A 23,188-nucleotide genomic window follows, 5' to 3' on the forward strand; every position below is an offset into this window, starting at 1 on the left:
GCCCAAGTGAGGGATGTTCTACAAAATAACTAACCAGGACTCTCTGGAAGGTTCTAGGTGACAAAAGACAAGAGTGAGGTGGGGACGGATTGGAAAACAGGGAGAGACAGCAAATACTGGCTTCACAGAGTCTGGAACTGGAAAACATTAGTGGCCAAACTGGGAAACTGCAAGAAGGTCTGTAAACTAGTCAGTAGAATCATTAATTGAACATAGTAGCAAGATCACTATTAATATCCTATATTACTGTATTTTACATCATATATGACCATATATTATTTTATGTTATGAATGCCATGCCATTATTAATAAATAAGTAATGGTACTAAGAGCTAATAGTAGAAGTATTAGTTACAACAGTCAGTTATAGTGTTATGAATAGAAATTAGCAATAATATTAGTCAATGGTAATTTCCAGATCTCCCTAAATACGCTATTGTTGTAGAGGATGCTAACATCAAGTGAAGCTGGGAAAAAGGGGATACAGGAAATCTCTACGTTTACAACTTTTCCGTAAGTCTAAATTTATGAAAAGTAGAGCCTCAAAAACACAAAAACAAGGCATCTTCAGGGGTGCCTGGGTGGCTCAGTCTGTTAAGGGTCCGACTCTTGGCTCAGGTCTTGATCTCACGGTTCATGGGTTCGAGCCATGTGTAGGACTCTGCACTGCCATCACTGACCCTGCTTGGGATTCTCTCTCCCTCTCTCTCTCTCTGTTCCTCCACTGTTTGTGCTCTCTCTCTCTCTTTCAAAATAAATAAACACTAAAGAAAAATAAAAACAAAACAAGGCATCCTGGGCACACCCTCTTTGTCCTCTGTCCCTCTTGCATGTACCTGGCAGGCAGGCTCACTTTTCAAGGACAGCAGCATAAGGTAACAGGGGACAAGGTGGGACAGCACTGCCCAGACAGCCCGAGTCCCTGATGCCCGCAGAGCCGCAGCCACTGAGCCAGCCTCGCATCGCCTGCCTGTCGCCCACCTCTTGTCATGTGTGGAAAACAACACAATTCAATGAAGCCACTGAAAAAATAAATGACTCTGATTTTTTAACTGTCCCTTATTCTCTGGAAATTAAGTCTTCATTAGAAAACAATTGTTCTCCGTGGTTACAGTAGCCAAGGGTGTTGTATACAATGACAGTCTAGATTTACACATTTCCTTCACCTGCCCAACGTGGGGGTCATTATACAAGATGTCTTCAACATCTATCAAGTCCATGAGAAAACAACATTGATGGTGCACTGATATTGGCATCTGCTTATATCTTATATTCATAAAGCAGGTAACGTGTACAAAATGTGCCATGTGCGTCATCCTGTTTAATTACCTCAATGAGTCTCCTTGGTATATACTGTTATTTTCATTTGTGATGGAAACTGATGTTCAGAGAGGCTATATTACTCAAGATCATATAGCTCCTGTTGTGGTTTAAAATACACCCATATGGGGGTGCCTGGGTGGCTCAGTTGGTTAGGTGTCTACTGATTTCAGGTCAGGTTGTGATCTCACGAACTGGGAGATGGAGCCCTGCATCAGGCTCTGTGCTAACAGCGTGGAGCCTGCTTGGGATTCTCTCTCCCTTTCTCTCTGCCTCTCCCCTGGTCAAGCAAGTGCACACACTCTCTTTCTCTCTCTCTCTAAATAAACAAACACTTAAAAAAAATATATATATATATATATATACACCCATATACACTGTGTCACTCCTCATGTCCAATGCTAATACAGACCTACTTCTACACTGGAGAGTAGCTGACCTTAGTGACTTCCTTCTAATTAATGGGATATGTAGAATTGATGATGTGTGACTTTAAGACTAGGTCATAAAAGGCATTGTGGTTTGCCTCTTGTTCTTCCTTGCACAGCTCAGTTTCTGGAAAGCCAACTGCTAGGTGTGCAGAACATCAAGGTGACGGTGAAGAACAGATTCTTCCTCCCAACAACCTGCGAATGAGACATTTGGGAAACCACTGTTCTATGTGGACGACCTTCATACGGTAAAAGACCCAGCCTCCAGCTCAAATGCCACCTGATGGGAGATCCCAAAACAAAACCACCCACCTAAGCCACTTCCAAATTCCAGAACCACAGAACCTGTGAGAGATGACACACATCTGTCATTTAAGACACTAAGTCTGGGGATCATTTGTTATACAGCAACAGACAAGTAACAAAAATATATATATATATTAATATATATATTAATAGTAAAGGCTAGATTTAAATGGTTTAAGTTTATTTATTCTGAGAGAGAGAGAGAGAGAGAGAGAACAAGAAAGGGGCAGAGAGAGAGAGGGAGAGAGAGTCCCAAGAAGGCTGTGATCCATCAGCACTGAGCACAGTGTGGGGTTTGAACCCATGAACTGTGAGATTATGACCTGAGCCGAAACCAAGAATAGGGCATTTAACCAACAGATGGCTAAACTTAAACTTAACCGGCTCCTCCGATCTCAGATCGGGAGTTCTTTTTTTACTCTATCGCAGTCGCCTTCTTTCAGACAAACCACAAGATGGTCCATTGTTTTGCTATGATCATGACTCACTCAGATAGAAAAGTCACTCTGTAATCATGGCTCTCAGACACAGGAGGATTCTGCTATTGTTTGGATGGTGTCTGTCACCACTTCAGAGCTTGGGCTCCCAGCGTGACATAACATTTCACAGTTAACAGAGGGAAGGAGTAGAAAAAGTCTCTTATGCTGTGGAATCCGTGAAATAATATTTACGGAATATATCATGACAATGTATTAAGATATACTTTAAGCCATATTTATTTAAATAAATATAAAGTATTATTTAAAATGAAGTATATTTATTTAAATAAATAATGCATAAAGACAACAACTTTGCCCATCAAAGGATTTATAACTACAGTAGTTTGATCATTTAGAATAGGTAATTAAATCAGAGTAGCTCCAGTTAGCTATTCTATTGATGTAGAATTACTGGATCTTACATGATTTGTGTTGTTTATTATGACTTCTTTTTAAAAATTTTTTTAATGTTTATTTATTTTTGAAAGAGAGAAAGAGAGACAGAGCATGAGTGGGAAAGGGATATAGGGAGGGAGACACAGAATTAGAAGCAAGCTTAGGCTCTGAGCTGTCAGCACAGAGCTCAGTGTGGGACTCGAACCCACAAACCATCGGATCATGACCTGAGCCCAAGTTGGATGCTTAACAGACTGAGCCATCCAGGCGCCTCTGTTTACTTGATTTCTTTGTAGATCTACAAACAAAATCATTAGGGTTAAATGGAGTAATAATGAATACAATAGGGTAAATTATGCACACGTGAAAATTATGAGGGGTACAGCAAGTTTCATGAGAGTTATTAAATCTCTAAATGATATTGCTTTGTTATAACATAGCCACACACACACACACACACACACACACACACACACACACACACACACATTCTTGCCCCACATGCACACGTTTTGATGCCCCTTCTCTCCCAAGGGCTAAAATGGGACCCCAAGGCAGCAAAGTGCCCAGAGTGGCCTTAAATAAAACTTGGAGGGGAGAATGCTGTGTGGCTTGCAGGGTTGAAGATTGGCCCCGTTTCATTCTCATCTTGAAGTCAGTCCTTCCTGCTGTCCCACAGCATCTGTGGCTCCGGACGGATTCTGCGTGGAAATACATGTGTTCTAGTCATGCGGCTTACGTGCAGATGGGCGATCCTTTTCAGCAGAACTTGACGTTCCAGCCCACATGGAAGAGAAGTATCAATGGCAGGCCGAGCAGCCACTGTCCCCTCTGGGAGCCGCTCTTTGTCCTCCTCGTGCGAGCTCGACTGAGGCGCTAATCACTTTAGCATGCCTGTGTGCATGCCTAAGTGTCCTACGTTAAATGTGGCCCACAACCCCCCTTTTTTTCTTTTTCAAATATATCTTCCATTGATCCCCTGCTGTGTTTCTACTCTAAAAGCACGAATAGCTCAGAAGTTGACAGGAAATATTTTCCTCGTGTTCAAAGAACTTCATACTGAACTTCATACAAAAAAAAAAAGAAAGAAAGAAAAAGAAAGAAAGAAAGAAATGGAATGCCCCTAATTGTTTAAATGAAGAGTTGCTTCCAAATGCCTCTGTCGATTTCCTATTACATAGAGATAAACAATTAAAACTTCAAGGACAAACATTAACAAAACATATAGGAGTAGGAAAGCAGTAAGAAATTTTAGAAGCAGGATGTGAGAACCTTCAGTNACTGACATCCATTTTTTTGTTGTTGTTGGGTAGATTCACAATGGTCTTTAGAACTCTAATAATTATCATTTGTATTTGGTTACCATCTGCCTCTGTTGATTTCCTATTACATAGAGATAAACAATTAAAACTTCAAGGACAAACATTAACAAAACATATAGGAGTAGGAAAGCAGTAAGAAATTTTAGAAGCAGGATGTGAGAACCTTCAGTTTATACCCTGACATGGGAAACCTAGGGCTTCCTCACTCCTGCCCTAATAAGAAAATTCACTGAATCTTCTGGGATGCGTCAAAGAGCTGAGGTTACAGGATCAAATGCCACCTCATCCACACAGACACAACCACGACCTGCTTATGCAGAAATACGAGTATGCATAGCAAGGCTGTGGGGTTCACTGATATTAAAAAGCTCACTGCCTTCTTACTTATGAGAGATGAAGACCGAAACTTGAAATTAAATAAACCCCACCATGTATAATAAATAGCATATAGTAAAGGAAATATTTAGATATAAATCTAACAAAATGTGTACATGATTTATATATGGTATAATTTGTATGTACATAAAACACTGATAAAATAAAACAAAAAAGATCTAAGTAAATGGAGATATATTCCATGTTCATCGATTAGAAGGATTTACATTAATTTTTTTAATGTTTATTGTTATTGAGACAGAGAGAAACACAGCATGAGTGGGGGAGGGGCAGAGAGAGAGGGAGACACAGAATCCGAAGACAGGCTCTAGGCTCTGAGTTGTCAGCACATAGCCCGATGAGGGGCTCGAACCCACTAATAGTGAGATCATGACCTGAGCCAAAGTTGGACGCACAACCGACTGAGCCACCCAGGTGCCCCAGGATCCACATTTTTAAAATGTCAATTCTTTACCGTTTTATCTATACATTCATTGTGATCTCAGTAAAAATCCTGGTAAGCTATTTTTCAGATATCAACAAATCAATTCTTTTTGTTTTAAGTTTATTTATTGATTTTGAAAGAGAGCATAGAATGAGCAGAAGAGGGGCAGAGAGAGGGGGAGAGAGGGGATTATAAGCAGGCTCCATGCTGTCAGCACACAGCCCAACCCCAGGCTCTGTCCCATGAACCGTGGGATCATGACCTGATCTGAAATCAAGAGTCGGACGCTTAACCAATTGAACCACCCAGGCACTCCAACAAATCAGCTCTAAAGTTTATATAAATGGCAAAATATCTAGATTAAGCAGTACAATATACAAGAAGAAGAAGAGGAAGAAGAAAAAGAAGAGGAAGAGGAAGAAGATAGTCCAAGGGCTCATATTACCCAATTTCAAGATTTACTGTAAAGCTACCATAATGAAGACAGAACTGTATTAGCCACAGGACAAACACTGGGATCAATGGAACAGAGCACAGACCCAGATATCAATACATACAAATATAGTCAACTGGTCTTTGACAACGGGGTAAAGATGATTGAAAGAAGAAAGGACAGAGTTTTCAACAAATGATATCGGATTCATTGGACATCCACATGCCAAAGTAGGACAAACAAATAAGAAAAAACCTTAGACCTTACACAGAAATGAACTCAAAGTAGATCACAACATATGTAAGATGCAAGCTATAAAACATTCAGAAAAAACACAGAAGGAAATCATTGTGATTTAGTGATGAGAGTTAAATACAACACCACTAGCACAATCAAAGCAAAAATATGTTGGACTTTAATAAAACCAAAAACCCTCTGAGAAAGACACTGCTCAGAGAATAAAGACAAGTCACAGACTGGGAGAAAATACTGCAAAACACATATCTAATAAAAGACTTATATGTAAAATATACAAACAATTTCTAAAATCCACCAAGAGACACAGTCTTTTAAAATGGGCATAATTTCTTTCTTTTTTTAAAATTTATTTCTGAGGAAGAGAGAGACAGTGTGAGCAGGGGAGGGTCAGAGAGAGAGGGGACTCAGAATCTGAGGCAGGCTCCAGGCCCTGAGCTGTCAGCGCAGAGCCCGATGCAGGGCTCGAACCCACAAACCATGAGATCATGACCTGAGATGAAGTCGGACGCTTAACCAACTGAGCCACCCAGGCGCCCCAAAAAATGGGCATAATTTCTGAAGAGAACTTTGCCAAAAAGATAAACAAATTTGTAAAAGAAGCATACAAATAAATCATTATTTGCCAACAGAAAATGCAAATTAAGACAATGAAATAATCACTACACATTAAATGTCTAAAAAAAAAAAAACCTGAGACTATGAATTCTGGCAAGGTTGTGGAGTAACTGAAACTCTCATGAACTTCTGATAAGAGCTCAAAATGATACATTTGCTTTAGAAGACAGATGGGCAGTTCCTTACAAACCAAAGCAAATCCTTACCATACAATCCCGCAACCATATTACTAAGCATTTAACCATATTATTTGAAAACTCATGTCCACACAAAAGCCAGCCAACAATTACTTATAGTGGCTTTATTCATAATCACTCAAAAGTGGAAACAACTGAGATGCTCTTAAACAGGTAAATGGATAAAGAGTGGTACATCCATGCAATGGGATATTATTCAGTGATGAAAAAAAAAAAGAGCTATTAACCCATACACATATATAGATGAATATTAAATTAATATTACCAAATGAAAGAAGCCAGTCTGAAAAGGCTACATACTGTATGATCCCATTTTTATGACATTATGGAAAGACAAAAGAGATGATAACTGATTGATAGTTGCAATGGGTTCCATGGAAATGAGAGAGAATAAGGGATTAGGGGCAGAGGGAGTGAAACTATTTTGTATGATACTGCAATAGCAGATTTATGACATTATGCTTTTATCAAAAACGTGGAGACACAGCTGGGATCGGCAATATATAGAACAAGCCTGGAGCATGCTGAAGTGTCAGAAAGAGAATGTGCTCCGAAAATTCACAGTAACATCAAGAGGACACAGCAGCCAGCCAAAAGAGCCAAAATGGCCAAAGCTGTGACAATTTGACCAAAAATAAATACAGTGGGATTGGATTATATCCCACAGTTTAAAATAAATATCCATGAATCCACATTAATGTAAGTCATATATTTTTACTTATAATAATATGACCGAATAAGTAAATAAATGGGGGAGAAAGGATAAATCTCTCATCAAGATGAAATTCAAATCATTTATATTGATGCCTTGTTTTCAAGAACATGGAGCATAATTTTCCACTCCTTAGGCATGAGTGTGTATTCAGAGTGACTTTCTTCTAAAAATTGCAGACTGGAAATGGAAAACAGTAACATTGGTGACACGTGACCAACACTTCCTGCACTGGGTGATTAATGTTAACATTGGTGGTTGTAAGCCGCGTCCATGATACGCACCTGTGATATGAGGCGATGAACACGGTACTTTGCCTCTGTGATATTCCTTCCTAAAAAGCCTAAGCCTAATCTAACAGTGATGAAAACATACAAAAAAATCTCCAGAAAGCGACATTCTAGCAAAACAAAACAAAACAAAACAAAAACCTGACCAATACTCCTCAGAACTGTTGGTCATAGGAAACAAGAAAGAGGTGACTCCGTGGCTCAGTCGGGTAAGGGTGCAACTCCTGATTTCAGCTCAGGTCATTATCTCAGGGTTCATGAGTTCAAGCCCTATATGGGGCTCTATGCTAACGCTAAGAGCCTGCTTGGGATTCTCTCTGCCACCTTCTCTGCTCCCCCCGCCCCCCAACTCATGGGCTCTCGCTTGCACTCTCTCTCTCTTTCTCTCTCTCAACATAAACAAATAAGACAAAAAATAAGAAAAATTTCAGGAACCGTCATGGCCAAGAATAGCCTAATGACAGAAGATGATCAAAAGTTCTATGGTATCCGGAATACAGTCCTAAAACAATAGCAACAAAAAATATATTAGGTAAAAGTTTAAGGAAATCTAAATAAAACATGGACTTTTGTTAAAAATGATATATCGATACGGGCTCACTCATTAGAACAAGTGTGCCATACTGATGTAGGATGTTAATAAAAGCAGAAGCCAGGCTGGGTGTGAGAGCATTCTGCATTCTTGTTCTGACTTTTCTGTAAATGTATACTCAAAACTTAATGTTTATTTTTACAAAATAAAAATAAGCAAAGTGGCGTATCTGTGAAAGAGGAAAATTATAGGGAAAAGGAACTGAAGAAAGTGATTTTCAGGCACCTTTTCTCATTATTCTACTCTTACCGCAATAGTCAAACATTCAGTCAGTCTATATGAAACACTGATGAATAACAAAATGGCCACATTGACCCAATGATTCTGGTTTATTTGCAGCAGCATAATGAGTACCAAGTGACAACTTGGCTCCATAATAAATATTTTGTACTTTGTTGTCTTGGTTTTTCTAAGGTTTACAGAGTCTGCTGTTCATATTGTGTTATTACAAAAATGAAAATAATACAGTGAATTTGAATGGAGTATCATAGCTTCAGATAATAGAGTTGGCAAGGTAGGAAAAGTGAGGGCGGGAGAAGCTTCCAGCCCCTTTAGGAGTGCCAGATCTGTTTAAAAAAAAATTAGCGGAGTAAATTTTAACTAACTCTTAAAGATGTAATGTAACTATTAAGGATCGATGGTTTATCCCCATCGAAGCAAACAGAAAGGAGCTCTGAAGAGCTGTGTAAAACGAAGGACTTTCACAGGTAGAAGGGGTGGGGCGAGGAGATCCCATTCTAGCAGAGACAGCTCATTCTGTGTGGCAAGGTCGCCTTCCTATTTAGGAGATGGCTGGGGTCTATCTACCTGCTAGTGCTGATTAGGTAATTCCAGACGGAGTCAGGGAAGATTCCATTCCTGGGAAGGCAGGACTGTAACTAAGGTAGCCATTAAGTCTCCATTTGGTGACTTGGAGCTTAGTACAAATGGCTTCATCTGGGGCCTCTCGTAACTTCCCTTCACTTTAAAAGAAGTGTTTTTTTCTAGAGAGTGTTGGGCTCAAAACTAAGGTCACAGTGTGCTTATTTTAACATATCATCTCTTCTTATTTTACAAATGAGAATAGCCTTTCTTCTTGGCAGCCTTCAAAAAAGAAAATATTTTTCTCTCTCTTGTCAAGCTGCAGTTTCAGAATTCAAAAATAATAATAATACTAAGAGTTGCCTATGCAGTTCAAAAATGAGAGGTATTTCTTTTGTTGCTGAAAATGCTTACTTCACACCAGCTCCAAATTGGTATTTGTCCACAAGAGACAGTCTTTCAGATGGTCTGGCTCTGTACCAAAAGGAAGCAACATTCATTTCCCAGAACTGTGCAAGATGGTGATCTGCAATGGTATATTCATAACAATTAAGGCAAAACTAACTTCTCACGCGTCACCAAGATGGGGAGCCGGTGGCACACCCTGCTGCATGGGTGGCACGGCCATTTGGCTTCACAGTAAACAAGACCAGGGACCCAGATCTGCAGAGCAGACACTTGCAGGGGATGGATCCACCTTCTCTTTCCTTCCCTACTGCCTTGTCGGTCTCTGCCATGGAGACCGTGAAGGCTACAAACTTGGTATTCCCTCCTCCTTAGGAAAGCCAGAGTTTATTGAGGCCACTTCCTCTCTGTCTTGTTTCCCCACCCAGAGGTGCTAACCCCTCCTTACAGGAAGTTACAAGGGCTCTACTTTCTTGCTGCTAAGATCTTGCCTGTTTACCCCATATTTCTTGTTGCACAAGATAAAGAAATACTCTGTGTTTAATCCACCACCACAACACTTTTCTGTTACCGAGGAGTGAATCTAGTCCTAACTGATGTGATAGTCAGGTAACAGCAAAAGTCAGAGATTTTTTTAAAGCGGCTAATGCTCTAGAGGCCCAAATGAATAGTATCCAGGAGACTGAAGGAAATCTGAACAGGAGGTATGGAAATCCTTGAGCCGAACTCAAGGAATGTTTGAATGCATTCTCGAATAATTCCCCAAAAATATTTGTATGAAGGGTGATATTATTGTTCCCACCATCTTACGCAGAAGAGTGAGCATAAAAGACATTTCAGGAATTCAGTAAATACACAACTGTGCTCACTATACACTGTTCTCTAGTAATAGGAGATATAGAAATGAACATGGCTGAAACTTACAGAGCAATTGAGAAAACACTCACATTTTTGCAAGACAGTGTAAGATTACAATGGTTTTTAAGTGCCATGGGAGGCAGGTGGTATCTGGCCTTATCTTAGCACTCAAGGAAGAGAGCCCTGACAACATAAGAAATGAGATGAACTTGAATGATTATAGCTATGAACCCTAGTGAGAGAGTTAGAAAAAACATTACAAGGAAAGAGCACCTGCAAGTTCCGGCAATGGGAAGACAGTGAAAGACACGTAAAGAGATTAGTGAAGGTTGAGCCAAAAAGGGCAGGAGCCTGGTTCACAATGACAATGAAGAGAAGAGAAAGGTAAGGGGCAGAAGAATCAGAGAGCCTTGCAGGCCAGGCAGAGGGTTGGGGTCTTACCTAACAACAATGAGGAATCATCAAAGGCTTTAAGTAGTGGAATAAATTACCAGATCTACGCTTGGCAAGTATCATTGTGGCTAATATATGAGAAATGATCTGGATGGATAAAAGGATGCTCAAGGTAGCAAAGGCAATGAGCAGAAAAGACGCTAACCCTTAAGCCGTGTGAAATTTTATTTGTGAAACAGAGATTATAGTGGAGAGTATCAGCCAAGGTGGTTTTGATAATAGGAGACAAAAGTGGGGGATATTTGGAAAAAATCCACAAACGCTGTAACAGAATGGACCTGATGACACACACAGGTATCGGAAGGAGTGTTCAAGTATTGGTCTTAGATTTCTGGCATAAGCAATCTGACAAGGTGAACTACAGTCAGAAGCAGAGGAAACAGGACAAGGTCTGTGAAGGAAAATCATGAATTCCCTTTGGGACACAGTAGATTACAAGAGGCATTTAAGACATCCAGACAGAATGTCAAATAAGCAATCGTTGAAAGGGTTTGGGTCAGTGGAGGTGGGAGTTGAAAATATAAATTTGTGCGAGCTGATTTCAACATCTTACTGATTCCCTCATTAATTGGTAAGTTAAATAAAATTTGGGTGTGTTTATTTTAAATTTGAGAATCATGACTTTACCTTTTTGAAAATTATGTATTAACAGGTATAGAGGTAGATCATCAAAAAAGGCTCAGCTGAGAACTTAACAAAAGCCAGTTAAGTGTAGCTGCTAGAGAATGTAGCTGATGGCTGGTTTAAACCAGTCTTGAACTGAGGCTCCTGATTCCCACAGAGGATCACAAGTGGCAATAAGAGTTTTCACTTTACTAACCCTGTTTCTTGCCTACTTTTTTTTTCCTACTAACTTTATGTTTTGTTTTGTCCCTGGCTACTACTTGCCTGGTCATGTATTCCTTACTGGAGAAAACAATTAGGAATTTGGCTTTATGATCTGCTAATTTGAGTATCTCTATAGAACTCCTCTTTTTTTGAGTGAAAGATGAAAGATAATTTCACTTAGTAGGTCTACTGTCTATTTTTCTATGTGTGAGCTCAAGTCAACTAAGGATTTCATATGCATTGGGAAATAACACAGCTCTTTGATGTGGACTAATAAATTTTTGTATCTTTGCCTGTATTTTTGGCCTGTGGCTGAAGTAGTTGAATGAAATTATGAGCTCTCTAACCTCGTGTCTGTGATGAAACAACAGCTTGACTTCTTGTGAATATGAAATATTTTCCTTTCTCCTAATTTTTTTTTAAAAACCATTCCAATTAGCTTATCAAGACAAATGAGCACTCAATGTAACTATTATTCCCAAACTTCAAGGAAAATTCAAAAAATGAACTTCTAATAATTTAAACAGACTAGATTGAAAAAAAATTAAAATGTATACTTCACAGGGCACCTGGATGGCTCAGTCAATTGGGCAACTAACTCTTGATTTCAGCTCAGGTCATGATCTCACAATTTGTGGGATCGAGTCCCATGTCTGGCTCGGCACCAAGAGTTTGGAGTCTTCCTGGGATTTCCTCTCTTTCTCTTTCTCTCTCTCTTCCTCTCTGTACAGAGCCCTCTCATACTTTCTTTTTCTAAAATAAATAAACACTAAAAAAATTAAAACATGGACTTCAGAAACATTTTAAGATTCCACATTCATAAAACTGAACAAATCTTTGGCAAATTAAAGTAATATATTATTTTTAGACTTGGTTCTCTCATCCTGGCATCAGGGGCTGGATCGTGTCTCATTCTAATGTGAAGCCCCCACCCCCACACGTGAACACGGAAAGTGTGCACCATGTATGTTTCCTCAATGCACATGCCCCTTCTTTCCTTATAAATGGTCCTAGGTTCTCCTGCCCTTTTATCAGTATGTATGCAATCCCCACCCCTCTGATTATAAAAACCTTGTTCTCTCCCACGTTGGGGGTGGGGACCTGAGGCCTGCCTGCCTTTCTCCTGGTTTGGCTGCCTCATGAATAAACCCTCTCCCTGCTGCACACTTGATGTCTCAGTGATGTGTTCTGCTTTGGGCAGACTAATTTGGGTTCTGCTATACATTCATTAGATTATGCCTCTCTAAGACTATATCCTAAATTATGGAAAAACAAAATTTTGTATATCTCTTATACTTAAAACTAATCTTAGGGGTCACTGGGTAATCACAAAGATGTGTTCTTTATCTCATAAAAAGAAAGACAGTAGGAATAATTTGGTTTGACATACTCCGTATTTCTTAACTTGCCTCAACACTGTAGGAAGAGCTGCCTGGGAAAAGTTTTTCAATCCAAGGAGGTGCTACAGTGTCACCAGATAAAGTTTAAGCAGGCGACTATTAGGGTATTAACCTGCTTAGGCGGCCATAACAAAGTACCACAGGCTGGATGGCTTAAATAGTAGAAACATGTTTCCTCGAAATCTGGAGACAAGAAGTCCAACATCAAGGTGTTGGCAAGGTTGGGGTCTGGTGAGACCTTTCTCCTTAGCTTGCCGAAGGCCACCTTCTCACTGTGCGCTCAGAAGGGCCTTTGTGTGTATGCATGCACATTCCTGAGGTCTCTCTTCTCGTAAGGACGCCAGTCATTACATCAGGACCCCAACCTTATGATCTTGTTTATCCTTGATAACCCCCTTAATGACCCGATCTCCAAACACAACCACATTGGAGGTTATATCTGAAGCATATGAACTTCGGGGAGGACATAACTTTGCCCGTAACAATTATTAACATAAATATTTGAGAAAGCATACAATTTATGGGAAGACTCTAGAGATTTGCCAATTCTCTGGCTATCCATGATACATTCTTAGCTTCAAGGAAACATTACCAAACCCTTATAAAATAGTTGTGTGGTGTACCCCAGTAGAGAATCCCCCTTTCCTCCATTCTGACATTATTAGCTATTATAATAAATTACCTACAGGCACTCAGTTTTTGCAATCCATAGGTAGTTTCTTTCTTTTTTTTTTAAATGTTTTTATTTATTTCTAGGAGAGAGAGAGAGAGAGAGAGACAGCGTGAGCAGGGGAGGGTCAGAGAGAGAGGGAATCACGGACTCTGAAACAGACTCCAGGCTCTGAGCTGGCAGTCAGCACAGAGCCCGACATGGGGCTCGAACCCACGAACCGCGAGATCATGACCCAAGCGAAAGTCAGACGCTTAACCGACTAAGCCACCCAGGCGCCCCGGTAGTTTCTTTTTACACCACTATGTACCTGAAGGCTCTGATATAAGCCTAACACCAGTGTTTATGTCTTCACTAAAACAGATCCTCACTCTCAGAGCCTCATGGAAAAGTCTATACCCAGGGACTTTTAATTATTGATACTTCTCTTGTATATAGGCTTCTAGATGATCCAAATGGTCCATTGTCACCAGCTGGACACCCAGATCTGACCTTTACTGCCCACCTATCTGTGCTCACTGACCTCTGTTCCACATTTTTTCCTTGAGTTTTTCTTTGTAGCTCATCTCTTGATTCAGACAAAAGACCTGAGGGGCATAAGTTCCGGTGATGGAAAACGAAACTACCCCTCAAGCAACAGCAATGGCCAAGATCAAGAGTTCTGGAGGCCAAGAGCAGCCAGGCCAGCTTGCACTTAACCCCCAACTCACACCTGCACAGATGGACCATGAAGCAACCCTTGAAGTGACTGACCATTACCTTTACATCATTATAATATGAAAATCTCTGTCCAAGGAGGAGCCCAAGTCTCATTCACCCAACATACAATGTATATATCCGCATGTTTCGTTAAAGTGCTTGCCCACCTCTATGTCCGATGGCAAGTCTGCTCTATCTAAATGTTCATCATAACCCTAAATAAGAGAAAGCCATTCACCTCTGCTCAGAGAGTCATGGTGTTGGAAGTTATTCCCGGTGACCTCTTTATTTGCTGCACATAAAGTTTCCTCCGTGCGACAGCACCAAGGTAGTTGATCTGTGAGTCACCAAGGCACAAGCTCCTATCAAACTTGGTTTGGTTACAACAGTGCTTTATAATTCTAAGACCATAGCAGTAAACCAGGCTTTCCAGGACACCTGAGGATCCCAAAGTAGACTTCCTTCATGGAAGGGGAAATCCATAGAACAAGTATAAATTCTGTAGGTGGGGCCTAATAAGGGAAAGGAAAGTTTGGGAGAATATTGCTACTGTTATGTCCATGTTTTAAATCATATATAACAAAGGCCCTCCCCTCTTCGGAAGCAAATCTAACCCCCAATTTTGTAAGCTCTGCATTTGAAGATGATATAAACCATTTTTAAAGGCATCTGATTCTTACTAACTCCTCACAAGTCTGAAACTTCACTGAGCCTCCTCAGGTTTCATGGAAATGCTCTGTGGATATTTGCAAAGTTCTCTAAGAATCTATCTTCCATTTTACTGGGATGTAATTGGACAATTTGCGCAACCAACGCCTCACTTGGCATGCCATATTTGAAATGACTCTCATTTAATCAGGCCCACTAGCCCTGTTAAGTAACATGGCTGACTTTATGGGCAGCACCAAAGCCTCAGAGCCTTTCCTGGAAAAGCATTCAGGTACCAGGCTTCCAGGTTCTCATGTGGTCACAAGGGCCACTTCCTGGCACATCACAAACCTTAGCTAATTTGAGGAATTCATTCTAATGCACCAGAAATGCAGGCTAAGTCTGCTTTGGTTTTCCAGCTTTGGAACAGCAAATCACAAAAGCCTTTAGAATTTCAATCCAGGATTCCTCATGAAAACTCCCATTTTCGTTCCCATGAAAATGCTACATTCCTTCTTGGCCTTAGGAACAGCTCAATAATTAATTGATTTTAATCTCCAAAGCAAACTCAAGGATGCCCATATGGTTAATTTAAATTCGGCTGCCTCTATGTAAATAATCAAGTCAAATCTAGCAAGGTTTGTCTAGTGATCAAGAATCCTTCGGAGATTAACTTCGACAGAGTGGAGAAGCTCAGGAAACGGGCAGTAGAAATTGCTGGGTGTTCTCTCAGTAACATGCTGGGAATTAGCCCAGAACCTCTGAATGATCATCTGACTCTATGGGAACCTGCATCTTTGGTTGTCCTACAATTCAGCAGAGGCAGAGCTTAAGTTACCACAAAGTGTTAATAATGCAAATGTTTCCTTCCATTGGTGTGCCAATAACTACTGTTCATAACACTATAAATGCACCCTATCTACCCCCCCCAGAGGATATATATCTCTGTATGTCAAATTCTCATGGAGCTGGTTATAACATCTTACTTCTTCCCTCATTAACATGTCTCCAAGGAGACAAAGCAGGAATAGTCAGAACTGTAGAAGGAAAACAAGAAAATTGTGGTATTACCGTCTCCAAAAGGAGGGCCCACTTTCAAAAAAGATAAAGGGTTAACTGCTCCTGGTGCCTCTGAGAGACTAAAGCCACAATAATGCCCAGGGCTTTTGGAACGGGTTGTGGATAAAAGTCAAGGGAAACACAAAAGAGAGTCTGGAAAGGTACCCAGTTGGGGCTTCCAAGTGCCGGCTGTGGGTTCTAAGAAGTTAAACTGCATTTCTGATCATGAATTTGTGTCTTCACAATAACCAGAGCTGAATCTCTGTGGTTTATATAATCTTTGGAGAAGTGTTTACTGTGAGTAGATTGCAACTGCCATCACATGGGGAAGAACAGGCAGGAAAAGAAAAATCCAGGAGCCACAGTAATTGCTTTCAAAAATGGAAAGGGCGATTACACAGGAATTAAAATAGTAAGTTTGTGTTGTTCTAGTGTGCGGAACATAGATCAGTTGATTCAGATGAATATAAAAATGATTTTATAACAACCACAAATGCACATTAGTGAAATGAACTGCCCACAAGTTACTGGGGTCTCTGTCCTGGGGGATATTCAAGGTGACTTTGGTTGATAAAGTTCAAGAGACATCATCACAGTGGCACCTTAAACATCTCTTGGACGTTTACACTACAATTGTTCCTGTATTTATATTCTGATCCTATAAAATGTCACTGAGATGTTAGGCATTAAGGAAATAATTTTGAGGATGCTTGGGTGGCTCAGTCAGTTGTGCATCTCTTGGTTTCGCCTCACGTCATGATTTCACGGTTCATAAGTTCCAGCCCCACGTTGGGCTCTGTACTGACAGCGCAGAACCTGCTTCGGATTCTCTCTCCCTCCTTCCCTCTCTCTTTCTCTCTCTCTGTACCTCCCAAGCTCTTTTACTCTCTCTCTCAAAATAAATAAACTTTAAAAATGCAAATGAACTGAAACCACGGAAAGAGGTCTCAAGCATGGAGTTTTGTCCTCAACCAGGAAAGGCCAAATCCATTGCCCCAGGGGAAGGGAGAGACTTATTACCGCCAAAGTGTTTTGAGGCATTTGGCTGCAGCACCATTCATTCTAGTAGATTTAAAAACAATTCTATTGGAATTTATTTTCCTATTCATAAAACTACATCATGCATCCCTTTTCCCATTTATTCTGTGCGGCCATCTAAGTCTGTTCTTCAGATTTTCCCTTTTGGCAGAGACATGGGTACCAACAATATTTCACTTTTCTCTTAACCATAAGAAAAACAACAGCCCAAGTCAATAATTAGAAATGTCATATGGTCAATGTCAGTCCAGGGACAGGGCTGTGGACATACCAGGCCCAGCCTTAGAAAAATCACCTCTGGGACACCTGGGCAGCTCAGTCGGTTAAGTGTCCGACTTCGACTCATGTCATTGTCTCACAGTTCGTGGGTTCAAGCCCCGTGTCGGGCTCTGTGTTGCCGGCTCAGAACCTGGAGCTGCTTCAGATTCTGTGTCTCCCTCTTTCCCTGCTCCTCCCCCACTCCTGTCATTCTCTCTCAAAATTATATAAACATTTAAAAAAATTAAAGAAGGAAGGAAGGAAGGAAGGAAAGAAAGAAGAAAGAAAGAAAGAAAAAGAAAGAAAGAAAGAAAGAAAGAAAGAAAGAAAGAAAGAAAGAAAGAAAGAAAGAAAGAAAGAAAGGAGGCCTCTGTACATGGCATCACCATGGGAACATATGGACCAGAACTGGGAAATCTTACAATTTCTAAACAGATGCTGGAAATTCCAATTTTTATGTAAAATCACCTCCTCTTTTTTAACCAAAAGAACTAATTCAATGAAAACAATGACCATACTCTGTGGGCCACAAAGGTCTGTCAAAAATCAAAGTCTTGGGGCGCCTGGGTGGCTTAGTCGGTTAAGCGTCCGACTTTCGCTTAGGTCATGATCTCGCAGTTCGTGGGTTCGAGCCCCGCGTCGGGCTCTGTGCTGACTGCCAGCTCAGAGCCTGGAGCCTGTTTCAGTCTGTGACTCCCTCTCTCTCTGACCCTCCCCTGCTCATGCTGTCTCTCTCTCCTAGAAATAAATAAAAGTATTTGAAAAAAATCAAAGTCTTGTCATTTAGACCTTGAATCTGATTGGACCGACGTTATAGACATTGTTAATATTATAAGAACAAATAAATAGGATTGTTGTTAAGCCCTTGTCTGCCTTGTTGATGGGTCTGTGGAATTCCTTAATCAGGCACTTGAGCAACAGAATAAATGCATGTTTCTGCATCCTTCTTAGTTGGGTTGAATATGGACGCTAGGGATGGCGTTCCATGAATTCCTACACCATTATGTTCCTATAATCTCAGGCACAAATATATCTCAGTTTCAAATGCACTGCATATCATTTGATTAAAATAAGACAGCCACTTCTCAAGGAAATTTCCAACAATCTCCCCAGAAAGCCTAGTCTTAATGTGCTGATACTTGTAAAAATTAGTTGTTTCACTGAAGCTTTGCCTTCATCTAGCCACATGCCCCCACCCAGATTTCTTCCTTAAGTGTGTCTCTTCAGCACCACCAGCCACTAATTGTCCTTGCAGTTTTTTGTTTCCTTATAATGCCATTGGTTTATAAATTACAAATGATGGAAAAACCATCCACTGAGTCACTAAATGCTATATTTTCAATGCATCGTTTTATAATAGATATATATAATTGGCTCCATTTATTCTTAACAATAAATCACTCATAACTAAAGAACAGATAAAATGATGGTTAAAATAAATCTCTGCTGCAATGCTTTTAAGCCACCCTAAAACATGATATTTAAGAAGTACAAAGAGGAGCATTATTGAAAAGAAAATGTGTTGATGTTCAAGAATATTTTTTTTTAAATGCAGTATCACGAAATCCATACATGTATCCAAAGAGCACGCCAAATATGTTGTTTAACTTGATAATTCATGAGGAAACTAGTAAGATGCGACCATTGGTCAGAAGTGAAATTCTAACCGTGAAACACCCACATATAAGTGAAAAGGAGAATTTCCTACCCCACAATATACGTTTTTTGGCATATTGATTGTTTCAGGCTGATTATTCTTGAGACTACAAGCACAGGAAAATCTCTGAAAATAGGGTAGAGGTACAGAATATTTGTTAAGTAATACTTCCAGTTATATGGGAAATCTCTATTAATAAGTGTGTCTCCTTCTCTGTACCAGGAAGAGAGGCTTGATTCAATCTCTAAACACTCTTATCAATGGAGATGGCAATGACTTAGGTCTTCAAACAACCTGACCCCTTATCTCAATTTCCTGTGCTTCTCCTGGTGACCTCCCATTAACACTGACCCCAACCTCCAAGATCTGTCTTTAACTGCAGAGTGTTTAAGGTGATGATCTGGGCCATCAGGGAATTACTCGGTGTTTTCCTGAGTGTCTTCCATATATACAGGAGGTAGACAGGTTATTAGACTAGTTTGTGTGGTTTTTTCCTGTGAATCATCCATTACAGGGGGCCCTAGCCAAAAACACAGATGACAGAAGAGAAAAGTATTTTTCCTCTATTGGATAGGGAAATTAGAAATGCTGAAATGAATTTAAAAATAAATGCAAAACTGGCTTTTTTCGGGGGGGGGGGTTTGCATGTCCAGAAACCAGTGTCCCTTCTTGAGACAGAATTCATCTGGGGCCCCTGGGGGCTCAATCGGTTAAGCGTCCGACTTCAGCTCAGGTCATGATTTCTCATTTGGTGGGTTCAAGCCCCGCATCAGGCTCTGTGCTGACAGCTCAGAGCCTGGAGCTGCTTCGGATTCTGTGTCTCCCTCTCTCTCTGTCCCACCCCCACTGGTGCTCTCTATCTCTCAAAAATAAATATAGATTATTTTTAAAATTCATCTGCATTTCTATGGACAGAGGAGACTTTAACTGTTGTCATTTATCTACAACTTATGAAGTTCCTTTCTACTTAGTTTCAAACACAACAAGAGATAACCTGGAAGATTATGCTGCCATAGATGGGAAGCTGTTTTGTTTTCTTATCCTTTCTTTCCCCCATTTCAAAGTCTTTCACTGACAGTGGCAAAATCTTTCCTGACAGTGATGAATCTATGTGTGCCTATAGCTGATTACGGCATTCCATGGCCTGCCAGCCTCCTGGGTCCCTGTCCATCTCAGACAACTCCTCACGCCTGACCTAATGGTGTCAGTGTCATCTTCAACTGGATTAATGGTATATCCATGTTATATGACCTTATATATGTGTTCTTTGTTAAGAGCAAATCATCATCATGAAGAATCAATGGAACACTCTCTCTCTCTCTCTCTCACACACACACAGGCTTTAGTTTTATTCCCAGAGCCTATACTCTTACACACTGCACATTATGGTAACAGTTCATTTACAAAGCATATGGACTAAGGACAGAGTCCATGGCAAAAAAACAAACAACAAACAACAAACAACAAACAAACAAAAGACAAATAGCAAAGTTTCAGATAATTCTACATTCCTTTTTTGCCAAGACCTTCAGTGCTATCTGTAAGCTGAATCAAAAAGTTAAATCAATCTTGATTTCCTTCCTTCCTTCCTTCCCACCTTCTTTCCTTCTTTCCTTCCTCCCTTCCCACCTTCCTTCTTTCCCACTTTCCTTCTTTCCCTCCTTCTCTCTTTCTTCATTTCCTTTTTCTTTCTTTTGGAATCCTCTGAAACAAAAGAAATAAGAAGAGGGGAGGGATTTGGCAATAGGTCAGTTAATTTCATAAATGTGGACAAACCAGTGGGCTGAATTGTCAAGACTGACTGCTGTGATGGATGAATTTAAATCAAGGAAACAGCCAGTTCTCCCCTTCACGTGCTGATGGAGATCACTTCACAGGCTCAGGTGTAACTGTGCTGTGACTGAGTAGAAAGTAATCACAGGGCAAACAAGCGGGGGGAAATAGCCCACAGCTCCAAACACAAAACCAGGAACCAGCATCTAGTACTTCAGTTTTCATGCCCTTTTATATCATTAGGTTTATTTATTTACCCCTTTAGATTGAGCCTTTTCTTAAAAACAGAAAAAAAAATAATTTTGCTTCATGGGAAAAGAAGCAAAATAAGTTTGTTTTTTAAATCATGAAACTGAGGTAAGTAAATTGAATTTTTTATGAAGTAAAAAGCCAGAAACAAAGCTAATCCACAAAATTTGCCTCAGAAGTTAGTGCCCTTCCTAACAGGGACCTTCAAGGTCAACTTGAAGCTTTGGCAGTGAGGGGTAACTGGAAAGTATAAGCAGTCTCCGAAAGCACCGTCCTTGTGTAAAAAGCAAGCTAGCTGACTTGAAATGAAAGCAATCTGCCCTGAATACTAAAGGGCATGATTTTCAGAGTTCCTGTCCTAAAGGAGACACTGTGAGTGACCTAATGACGATCATCTGTAAAACACAAGATTTTAGGGTAGTTTCCTAAGACACCCTTCCAGAGAAAGTCCACCTTAGCAAATGTCTTCAGGGAGAAGGGGAGACAGGGGGGCGAAGGATGTCCAGAGGTGCAGGTCGCTGCTGACTTGACTGATCCAGGACTCGCTTTGGAATAGGTGGCACAGGATGGGCTTTATTTGTACCTCTTCTGTATTTTGTCTTTTTATGACTTTGCTCATTTTCAAAATTTTTTTTTAACATTTATTCATTTTTGACAGAGAGCACAAGCAGGGGAGGGGCAGAGAGAGAGGGAGACACAGAACCTGAAGCAGCTCCAGGCTCTGAGCTGTCAGCACAGAGCCAGACGCAGTGCTCGAACTCATGAACGATGAGATCATTACCTAAGCCGAAGTCTGACGCTTAACCAACTGAGCCACCCAGGCGCCTCACGATTTTGTGCATTTTTTAAAGCAAGACCTAACTCCTTGGTGTTTTTTCTTGAGGTGCTGACAAAAATCCAATCCTATGAGACAAATTATGTATATTGTACACACCCCAATAGAGTTATTCATATTCTGTCATGCCCACTGGAGAGAGAACATAGTTTTCATTAAGAGTTTTGGCAATATCAATAAATAAGTCTCTTTAATGCACTCCCAACTCTTTCTCCCTCCTGTCATCAAATGCAAATAACTCGTCTTCACTTCTCCACCTGCTTTCATGCCCTGGTCTCCTGTCACCTGGTTTTTGCTGTCTGCACACCACAAACTCATCGGGAAGCAGCCTCCCATGACCAGCGTGATGGACGTTTTTCTTTCCTTACGCTTAAACTCTCTAAGCCTTCTGACTCTATCACCAACACCCTCACTGGGCCTCCTCATCACTTGGCTCCCCTTTTCTCTCTCTTCCTTTACTCATCCTGTGAAGAGCATCATTCCCTTTGACACCATCTTTAGCCCACACCTGTCTTATGCTCCCTGGTCAGCCGAGGGCATAGCATGAAACAGGTGGCAAACTTCCACAGCTTTAAATTAATGAGACACGTGGAAAAGGTTCTATCTACAAAAGGGTAGCCAGGACTTAGAGAGATCAACAGGGCTAGCATCCGGAGGGGGACCTCAGCACTCTTAGTTCTGAAAGAGTCCAGAAATGAGAGGGTATAGAGACTCCCAAAGAGAGGTATGGTCTTTAAGAGAGAACTATAGTCCATCTTCAATGACTCACTGACCCAGTAGAGAAGGAGCTCAGGAAATAAATGTTTTCACCTTCCTTCCGTCTCCTGATTTTTCTCAAAATCTCCCATTGACAGACACTGCAAAGAGCCAGAGTGTGGGAGAGCCCACTGACACGATCCACTCGGCAGTATTATGGTCCCGATGTAGTGACACGGGCTGGTCTGGAAAGCAGAGGGAAGATGGGAGGCTGTGATATACAGATCCTGGATGACCTCATTCATTTCTGTGTTTTCAACTATAATCTACATGCAGATGATCCAACACCATCACACTATGAACTGCAGACCAGTGGTCCCCAAAGTTGAGTGCACCTTACAATAACTTGGGAGGTCTTTTTTTATTAATAAAAAAATAAATAAAATCATGTCCATATCATATGCACAATTTTTATTTAATTGATAGGAAGTGTGGCCTGCGGGGTTTTTTTTTCCTTCTAATTTTAAAGGTTTCCTAATGTGCAATGACTATGGAGAACCAGTCTTTGGTCTAGTATGTGCAACGAGTTTCAAGCTCACACATGTGACTACCTACAAAAAATCCCCCCCCTTGGTTTCCCATATGCATTTCAACCTGTGCATGCACTAACTACTCATGTTCTTTTCCCTC

General features: G+C 40.6%; 1 long non-coding RNA gene across 1 annotated transcript; it reads left to right on the forward strand.

Annotated features, from left to right (window-relative positions):
• The first annotated feature begins 1,222 nt into the window (after nucleotides 1-1,222).
• On the forward strand, nucleotides 1,223-22,957 carry LOC144223275 (uncharacterized). The gene is made up of 4 exons (XR_013332641.1): nucleotides 1,223-1,284; nucleotides 1,868-1,999; nucleotides 20,045-20,176; nucleotides 22,657-22,957. It is a non-coding gene; the product is annotated as an uncharacterized LOC144223275 (long non-coding RNA).
• The last annotated feature ends 231 nt before the right edge of the window (nucleotides 22,958-23,188 follow it).

This window comes from Crocuta crocuta, unplaced genomic scaffold (assembly GCF_008692635.1).
Source record: "Crocuta crocuta isolate KB4526 unplaced genomic scaffold, BGI_CrCroc_1.0 scaffold31, whole genome shotgun sequence".
Taxonomy (NCBI): domain Eukaryota; kingdom Metazoa; phylum Chordata; class Mammalia; order Carnivora; family Hyaenidae; genus Crocuta; species Crocuta crocuta.